The sequence below is a fragment of the Callospermophilus lateralis genome, chromosome 13 (genome assembly GCF_048772815.1).
Source record: "Callospermophilus lateralis isolate mCalLat2 chromosome 13, mCalLat2.hap1, whole genome shotgun sequence".
Lineage (NCBI taxonomy): Eukaryota > Metazoa > Chordata > Mammalia > Rodentia > Sciuridae > Callospermophilus > Callospermophilus lateralis.
Genome location: NC_135317.1, coordinates 83,835,004 through 83,845,033, shown reverse-complemented (window position 1 = coordinate 83,845,033; position 10,030 = coordinate 83,835,004).

The window sequence follows — 10,030 nt, the reverse complement described above, 5'->3', positions numbered from 1 at the left end:
ATATTGCTGTGCTGTATGGGTCATCGTGATAAATTTAGCTCGTATTTTACTATAACAGAATGGCTCAAGTCCAAGCCTTCATATCTGTAGCACTGAAACCTTTAATAGCTGCTATATATCTGAGCAGCTTTATTTCAGTCACCCTCCTTTCTTCCCCCCACATGATTAAGATTTGTTAATGGAGATATTTGTCAGACAATACAAGATTGTGATTAGATTTTCTTTTAAGTGCGACATATGGCTGAAGGTCTAATCTTATTTCTGCCTGAGACTTGGTGTACTTTGGATGATACTAATGAAGTACTATGTCTTCATAAAGACAAAGGCCACATGTGCTGTGACTCATGGCAACACATAACTGGACGTAGCTAGATAGGGGCTACTTTGCCTCTTCTGTGAATCGAAGAAAGATGGCATTCAAATGCTACTGAGGCTTTTGATTTTCATCTCAGACAAAATAATACATACTGAATCATTCATGTATCTCATGGACAGAATCGAGCTGTAAAAATATGAACACCAGACTAGAAAATGTGTTATAAAACTGTCTAAACTATAATACACACATTTCTTAATCTCTCCCGGGCTGTTTTCGCCCCTGCAAAATGGAGGATAATATTCCTAGGTGTAGAACAAGCTACAGTTTTTCATAGTAGGTAAGAGGTAAGGCTCAAGAACCAGACTGCTGGAGTTGAATCCTGCCTTCCTCTACCTTCCTGATGTTTGACTTCAGAAAATTACTTTTACAAGCCTCCATTTCTTCATCAGTAAAATAGAAATAATAATGGTACTTATAGTATACTGTTTTTATAAAGGTCAATGACATCATAATGGTAATGACTTAGGGCAATGCCAAACAATGCCTGGCACAAACCTGTCAGTTAATTTTAATTTCTAATGAAGTTGACAATCAATTTTATTAATCAACTTTTGTATTAACCAGTTGAATCACTGAATTGTATATTTTCTTTTATTAAAACTATCTCATTACAGATTCTGAAATCACTTATATCTTCAGGGAATATGAGAGATAGACTTCAATAAAAATCAAAGTGATTTAATATTGAAGTCTTGTTTATGTGACAGGAACTGATTTCTTCCAATAACTGCTTCCCTGCTTAATTAACATTTATTCTTTATTTTTCATTCTCAATAAGTGAGTTCGTTTTTATTAACTTGGTCAGAGTCTGGATTTTCTAATCCTGAACTCAAGTTTCCCTATGACTGAACTGCTGAATCCTGTCCTGATTCTGCACTGGAAACACTTGGGCCTTTTGAAATTTGCTTGCCACGATCTCAGTTTTGTCTTTTGTTGACATGTGTTCAATACTGTTGATATCTAAACTGTGCTACATCCCTTTCAAATGATTTCCTTTGATTATCTGATCCTAATTTTCTCTTTCTAGACTGAAAATGCATGTGGTGTTATTACACAGGTAAATGATGTTTTTGGGAGTTTCAGTCTATAAGATCTGGTGATTTATCGAATATGTTTGGTGAAGGAGGAAGAGTCAAGGATGACACTAGTATTCTGGCAGTTTCAATTGTGTGAACAGCACATTTTCAGCCACTGAGTAGCTGAGGTATAGAGTATGGCAGGAGGAGAAATGTTGGGTGAGGAGTATGGGGAGGAAGATGACCATTAGAGCTCACATATTTACAAATTGAGTTCAATTGAGGTGTGAAATAAGTAGTATATTAGACGTGCGAGTCTTAAGCTGAGCAAAGAAAGGTATGCTGGATATCAAATTTGGTAGACATCAGCCTGTACATGGCGAGTGAAGATATGACTGATAATTGAGGTCTGCTTCCCCTGAGGAACAGTCAGTACAAGTGAGAGACCAGGTAAACAGAATTCACAAAGGAAACTGCAGAGCTTAAAAGGGAAAAAAGACAGAACGGTGTGGAGTTATGATAGATAATAGAATTCAGCACCAAGGATTCAAGAAATGACTCCAGGTATATTCCTGGTGACCCTGGCCAATAGGTTCCTGGAGTGGCAAAGGCAACAGTCAGATGGCAGTTGGCTGGGTACTGAATGGTCGCTGAGAAGGATACACGGTGAGCATGGACAACTCTCTTTAGGTCTGACTGTGTAGAAGGGAAGACAGATCCTGCAGCTATGGGGAAATGAAGGATAGATAAGGATGGTTATATTTTGCTTCTGTTCTCTTGTTCTGTTTGGTAAGCAGTTTGACCTTATTTTATAAATTTGATCATAAATTTATTCTATGACCTGGAAATTCTACTCCTAAGAATACTCACTAGAGGAAAAAATATTTACTAAGTATGTGCAATAGGAAGTGTTTACCAAAATGTTCAATATGATATTTTTTTTCTTTTTTTTTCAATATGATATATATTTTTCTTTTAGTTGTCAATGGATATTTATTTATTTATATGAGGTGCTGAGAATCGAACCCAGTGCCTCACACATGCGAGGCAAGGGCTCTACCACTGAGCCACCACCAGCCCCTGATATTTTTTTCTAGTAGGAAAAAAACCTCAAAAAAAAAACTTTTGAAAAGAAAACAAATTAACATATATATTTATGCAACAGATTATTAGAAAATAATGACTACACTTATATGCAATTACATGCATGAGTCTCAAAAAGTGGGACTCCATGGACTATGGAATTATATATTTATAAATATCAAAATTAAGCAACAAATCAGGAACATAAAGGCCTCAAAAGGGCCAAAACACACACAAGGGCAAAGGTGGAAGGCAAGAATTACAAGGATGAGTTAACTATCAGCAGCGTCTGAGTCTGCTGGTCTGTGTTAGAATGACTAATTGACGGAAGGAGATGCAGAAAATCCAGAATCCAGGATGAGGTCAGCAACAGAAGTGGAGTCCTGTCACAGGTCAGGATAAAAGAACAAAAGACAAAATTTCACGACAAAATGTGGGAGAATATTAACTTGGGGCACAAGAGTATCTTTAGGTTAGCTGAAACTGAAGTCTGCTAATGTTAGAATCCACATCAAATTAAAATCAGAACAGAACATGTTAGTGAAATTAAATACTCCTTTTGGCAATAAAAGAAAACTAAGAAAGAATGTCAAATTCTTATTGGCTTAAGGTACCTGGTACTGGAGATTTAACCCAGGGTTACTCTACTAGTGAACTACATCCTCAGCCCTTTTAAAATGTTTTTTGTGTTGAGGCAATTTTGCTATGTTGCCCAGGCTATCCTTGGATTTAAAATCCTCCTGCCTCAGGCTTCCAAATTGCTGGGATTACAGGTTTGTGCCACCATAGCCAACTAAATTTCTCACCCTTCCTGAAGCCGCACTAAGCATTTTGTATGTCATTTACGTGGTCTTCAACATTCTACTCTTCTATTGTCAGTTATTTATTAAAATTAACTCCAGACCCAAATAATTAGGTCAATTATTCCTAAGGAAGAAAAAACTTTGTGGATTTTTTTTCCTGTTCATTTTTACCTTGAAGTAAAAGAGTTATTACTATTAGCAGTAGAATGTAAAATAATGAGCACTGTAATAGTGCCATCTTCTGTCTATCTATAGCTGTTGACATTGCTTAAAATTATTTATCAGCAAGCTTTATTCTTCAACACCTCTATTAAGTGACAAGTGGGTAGTATATAATCCTGAGGTTAAATATGTTGAAATTCAAACTCTGAGAAAGTGTCTTATTCTAGTTAGGCTCACAATAGGGCCAGAACTAAAATTCAGGTGGTTTGATTCAGCCATGCTTGGATAATATCTAAATAAGTCACTTTAGACTTCCCATATCTATTTTGCCTTTATCTTAATAGATAAACTTATTTTTATTGTAATATCAAAAGAGAATTTTATAAACTTGTGAAAAACACTGTTCAAAACATTTAAAATTAGACCTCGTGTTTTGGAAAAACAGAAAGGCAGTGCTCTAAAGATCTTCCAACAAATCTTGAGCATGCATTTATTAAATGTAAGAAGCTATGTGTTGATATGCAATAGCTCTGTTGGTGGAAAGAAGTGTAAGGTAATTCAGGTCACTATGAATACCAATGGAAACAGACCTTTCTCAAAATCCTCAAAATATCTCTCTCCAGAATTTAACACAATATGCCCTTTAATGATTATTGTCTGATTTTTAAATGTAAGTCAAGTACAGTGTGATGTTTCCTTGCTTGATGGTCACATTTTAGAATATGATCATTTTAATTTTGAATGACATTGAAAATTTACCACATTTGAGAGGGACTGCTTTGTAAGTGGTAGTGAAATATAGTAAAAAGAACACAGGTTTTAATCAGTAAAGGATAATTTATGCCCTGGTTCTGCCATATTCTCTCTTAAACTGCATGACTTTCACATTCATCATCTATCAATTAGAGTAGTTTATCTAGATACCTCTGTGGAATACTGTATACTTAATTTAGCCTTCATCCTTTCCTATGCACCTGTTTGTCATTACAGAGTCTGGGAAGCTAAAATCCACATTTCTTAGTTTTGTTACAGGTAGGGTTTTTCAATAAATTAGCTTCCACCAATTATAAGCATTGGCAGGCAGCAGATCATTTTCCTCATTTAGACCATGTCCATAGGCTCATACCACCAGGAAGACAGGAGGATTTCAGCACCTGCATTTCATTGTCCACTCTGCAGCTACCTGGGTGTCAGGAGGCAGTCCTGCAAAAACAGTGGCAACCCTCCACATTCCAGTGCTCATCCACCTGCTTTGTGATGGCTCAGGGACTATGTCAGTGGAGTGCAGTGACAATTTGGCAGCGCTAATCCCTGGATCATAGCATGATATTGTGTTTTGCACTCTATAATACTCAGAAGCAGCCTCAGAGTTAGTTCTGGCAGTCATCCCTGGAAGACCTTTTGGAACCTACTCTTCCAGCCCTTCCAATATTATCTGTTCCTAATTCTTCATATTGAATCCAAAATGTTTACAGTGGATTTTTGTGTCTTATCCTAAACCCTGATATAATATCTAAGTTTGCTTTGTGCTCTAAATATTTGTTTTGTTGGAGATGAAGTTTCTGTATCTTGCCTAGGCTGACCTTGAACTTGCTGTCCTCCTGCCTCAGCTCTGCAGTACCTATGATTGCAACCACTGTGCCTGGTTAATAGTGTTCTTTAAATCATGAGCATATTGTACTTATGTGCTTTCTAACACATAGTCTCTAATGTATGGTAATTTCTTAAGAAATTTCAATTTCTTTCTACGTGGAGTCTATTTGTAATGTAATCTTAATACTATCCAACAAATACTCTTGTTCCTTTTGAGGATATTGGAGTCAAGTGTATAAGCATGTTTATTAATGACAAAATGGGCTATAAGTTAAGGAGTGAGTATAGTTTTTGAGTATTATTAAAAATAAAGAGCATACATACATATTTGAAAAACATTTTGTATAATGGCAATTTTGTGTAATTCCAATAGAATATCTGACATAATTTTAAGAATATGCAATTAATTATTTTCTAAGATTTTTTTGGTTAGTATAATGACAATTATTTGTGTGTGTGTGTATATATATATACTTATAAATTTTATACACACACATATATATTAACACACACATAGTAAGGTTATATTTTAAAGCATATGATAAAGAACAACCTGTATAATGCAAGTAATGAAGTAATTAATTGATTCATTTTAGAAACTGATATTTAGGTTCTAGATTTTTAAAAAAGTAAAACATGAAAAAAATCGAACTGAGCAAACTCTCCACATTTTCAGACTCCATGCTAGGAATATCTTTTTACCGACTTATAGAAAGCAAAACCAAGGATGGCTAGAGATGAAAAGGAAGTTCTGTGTCCAGGCTGAATATTAGTAAAAATATCTGAAAATGCACAGCATCTGGGAATATGAGCAAAAGAATCAGTCAGACCCAGGAAAGCAACTTGGATGCAGCGCATACAAGGACATGTCTCAGGGGAAGCAGTTGGCCAGTTCCGGCTGGACATTAAAACAGGAACATTCAAATTGGTGTGAAGCGAGCTGTAAAGTCCAAATTGTAGAAAAATGGGGAGGTTCCAGGTGGGCGGAGGGAAAGTATGTGTTCAAAGATGGAAGTCATGGAAAAATTCCAGCCAGTAACCTGGAAAAAACAAAGACAGCATATTTGAAACATCAGGAGCAGGAATCACCTTGCTGATGAAGGCAGATTTCCTGTCTCAGATTTTAGGTTTTCTATTATACCATGAAGGGAAGAGCTAATCCCAAGTTGCACAGTCCTGGGTGTCCAGGGAACTGAATGTCATGTACAGAGAGAGAAAATATATGCTTGGAGGCAGAGCCTGGCACATGCAATCAGTGGCAAGTTAGGTTTTTGGTGAGGCATTAGTGGCTGTCGGATTCTTGGAAGAGAACTGTGCTGAAAGCAAGATTGGGTGCAGATACGTAAAGGGACAAGAATCAATAAAGAAAGAGAAATTGGTCTTTTGCTGAAAATTCATTCGCAGCAAAAGGAAAATCACACAGAGAGGCATGATGTAAACACTTGAATTCAAATAGACGGGTCTTACTCTGTGCTTTCTTGCAACTAGCCATTTTTGCCGTGAACAAAAGCTCACAGGTGCTTGGGTCTAAAGCAGGGTGAATGGTGTTAGTCATTACATCTCAACAGAATAATCTGTATGCTGGTCACATTGTGTTGTCTGTTGTGTTTCTTAGCAGCACACTGAAAAAAAGAAACTTGATTTGTGTGGCCTGACCATTTTTTCCCCTCTTACTGTGAAAATAAACATTAGGTGTGAAAATTTGGGTCCTTTTACTTTTATTTTATTTGTCCTTTGCAAAATTTTTGAATCCATTTAGTAACTGGAGGCAAAACATAAAAACAACATCTAAAGTTTATTAAATATTTTTGTTTGCCTTGAATTTTGAATACGATATTTTATTTTACTTATTTTAGTACCAGGAATTAAACCCAGAGATGTTTAAACATTGAGCACTGCCCCATCATTTTTTTTTTTTTTTTTTTTTTTTAGTTAAAATTTGAGATAGGATCTTACTAAGTTGCTTAGAGTCTCACTAAGTTCCTGAGACTGACTTTGAATTTGCGTTCTTTCTACCTCAGCCTCCTGAGCTGGGATGACAGGCTTGTGCCACATGCCCAGCTTGCATACCCTATCTTATGCAAAGGTTTTCAGAGCCTAGTTAGTGCTCACAGAGCTAGGTAGTGAAAGTTTTAGGCTCGAGTTAGGATTTCAGGGTTCGAGTTTTAGACCTGTTTCTAAGTAGCTGAAACCTTGAGCAAATTACTTCTCTCATTATCAAGTTTCATGACTGTTGGATGAAAATAATAAAAAGCTGCTTTACACCTTTTTCTTTTTTTTTTTTTTTGTACATAATTAAAGAGGTCTACATGTATAATTCAGTTAGTTTAATGCATGTGTATTAACAAAATAATGTTTTCCAAGTAGCCTTCAAGGTCCTGGGTTTGAGACAAAGGCAATAAGCTATGGATTTAGACTTTGAGGTCTTGAGTCAAAAGGGAAGACAGAAATATACACAAAGTATTTTTTAAATGGCAGAAACTCCAAGAGCAGAGATTAGCCCAGCATGAAGTTGACAAATAACAGATTTAAGCACTGTCAATGTTTAATTTATTAACCTTCACTTTTCCCTTACATTATTTTTACATGTACAAATAATGACCAGAATTGTCTATAAACGACTATAAACTATCACTGATGGGTAGGTGACACACACTAATGGATGATGTGTTATTCATTAATCTAAAGGTACTAGAGGACAGTAAAAGCCTCAATGATTGTGTGAGGTTCTGGTTCTTCCTAACTTGACTGGGAACTGGGACCCTTTCAGATCATCTCTCTACCTGGCTCTTCTGCTTGCTAGCTCTGTGATCTTGAGCAAGTTCCTTAAATCCTGTTCTACTGTTTCTAACCTATAAAATGAGAATAACAGCTGTTTCTAAATCATACAGTTATAGTGAGTTTTAAACAAGCTAATCTATAGTTTTTAGAAAAGCGTTTTCAAACAGCTTGGAGTCAATAAATGTATCATCATTGCAAATGTCATTATTAGTATGAAGATAGTGGTGTATTTTTTTTTGAATAGTTCTTTGTAAAATAGGAAGAATAAGAAAATTTCTCTCTTAATTGTGCTGTGAGAATTAAATTTAAAAATACCTGATATGACAGGTCCTCAATAAATGTGAACTATTATGATGATAGTTATTCGATAATTCTCTTTATAGTTAACATTTCACAATAAAACCAATAATGTTATATAAATTCAAAATATATGTGTAAGCAGACAAATATTTGTATGCGTATATGCGTACGTATATCTTCACTAAGTTTCAAAATTACATGGAGATAAACAGGTTGGATTGTTCTGTTTACAACATTATGTACATTTCTTAGTTGACTCAAGTGAATACTGTGGACTTCTGTGGAAGATGTCCTAGCATGGTTTTGCTAATACAAACACACAAAAATTCCTCCTGGGTATACAGACTAGCATAAGATTTGCTTAATGGAGTCTTCATTCTTTTCTCCTATTTCTTTCTGTTGTTTTCCTACCTTCCTAACACTGGATTGCATGTATTTAGAGAAATCTGGTTCTTGATTCTAAGGGTTCAAGAAGAGGGTTACAGGAAACACTGAGCCCAGAGCCTGATATTTATAAGCATACTTGAATTAATGAAGGATTATGAATGTAGTTTGCAACCCTCTTCTGGCACAGTGAACATCTATTATTCTAACATGTTTTTAAAAGGCAATGGATAAAAAGCCCATATCTGTACACTGACTGGTAAAAATCAAAATAGATTAAACTAGTGATTTTAGTGCATAGCTTCCTTTTAAATTTTTAATTTGCATTAAGAATACATGCAATGATACATGGTAGTTATATGTGTTACATTTTTATACTTACCTATCCACAGAGGTTACCCAATAGTGTAGAGTTATAAGAAGACCCTAATTATTGAAAACAAAATAATGAGACTTTCCAGGAAAAATTTCAAAGAAGGTTCTCCTCTTGAGACTCTCCTTTCCTACTCAGGGAACCAGAGAAGTCTAACTCATTTAGCAATTTTCAGGATAGAAATATATAAAAGGAAAACAGAATTCCAGGGTCCAGGAACACAGTGTCTTCCTACTGTTCAAGGATGCCGTGCCTCAATTGTTCCCTTGTAAGGGATGAAAGACCATGCTACTTCCTGTTTGGAAGTTGTTAGAGCCCTTCAACCACACACTGCTGTTTTTGCTGCTAGGCTGCAGACAAGAGGGAAAAGTATCCCCAAGGTAACAGTGAGGGGAAGTCCCTTGTAATACCCATGTAATTAGTTTGTTGAGCAAACAGTCCAAGAAGAAAATGAATTTATAAATTTTTAAAATGTGTTTTTACCACATTGAGAGAACTTAGTGTTTTATCAGAAAGCTTGTAGTTCAATCAATTAGTACTAAATTTATTTATTTTCAGTGCATGAAAAATTAGTCATATACTCATGGACATATTAGTATATTATATGATTCAGTTAAGAAAAATATCTTCATATTTAGACTATTTAAATAGCTTTTGTGTAACAAAAATTATTACATGGGGTAATTTAGGATACTAGAAAACATATGTACTTCTGTTTACATTATATAATTTTTAATTTATCAGATGAATTAAAGGTCTAAACCTAAAAATGCTAGCTAAAATATCTTTCTTTTGTTTTTTTTAAATTTTGACATAAAAAATTATTTTGAGACTTCTAAAGTAGATGCTTGTAGCATTATTTACAATAGTAAAGACAGAAAAAAACCTAAGGGTCCATTGATAGATGGATAAAGAAACTACAATACACATGTACAATGGAATATTATTCAGGCATAATAAGGAAATACTGTCATTTGTGACAACATAGATGAACCTCGAGTGCGTTATGCTACATAAGATAGCTAGACAGAGAAATACAACTGCTATATATATCTCATATGTGGAATCTTAAAAGGTTGAGATCATAGAAACAGAAATAGAATGGGTTTCTGGAGTTGCAGAGTAGGGAAAATTAGATGTTGATCAAGGGGTATAA